The following is a 376-nucleotide window of genomic DNA, read 5'->3' as shown; positions in this document are numbered from 1 at the left end:
GAAAATTTTCAGGATAATAGCAAAATGATAGTGACACTTAGAAAAAATTAATCCTCTACTGCAAAAACATACAGCTCAAGTATCTTAACTATGTTTAGGGCAATAGGTACATTCAAATGGTCATTGAGGAGTTTCTATGCAGGTTGTATTTTGTAACTGATGTGTTTCAGCCATAATTATACATTTAATTTACAAGATTAGTTTCAGGTTTTTCAATTTTGAAGTAGCTATGATCCCTAGTGTTGAAATTATCTTTCAGAATTTAGAGGCATCCATTTATGGCTGGGTTTTCAGAGATTAGGTCACATTCTCAGTCTTTGAGTTCCTTCCTTCTAGCCCAGCACTGTCCAATAGAAATTTAATGTGAGCCACATAT

Source organism: Propithecus coquereli, unplaced genomic scaffold (genome assembly GCF_000956105.1).
Source record: "Propithecus coquereli isolate 6110/MARCELLA unplaced genomic scaffold, Pcoq_1.0 Scaffold266, whole genome shotgun sequence".
Lineage (NCBI taxonomy): Eukaryota > Metazoa > Chordata > Mammalia > Primates > Indriidae > Propithecus > Propithecus coquereli.
This window is presented reverse-complemented; position numbering follows the sequence as displayed.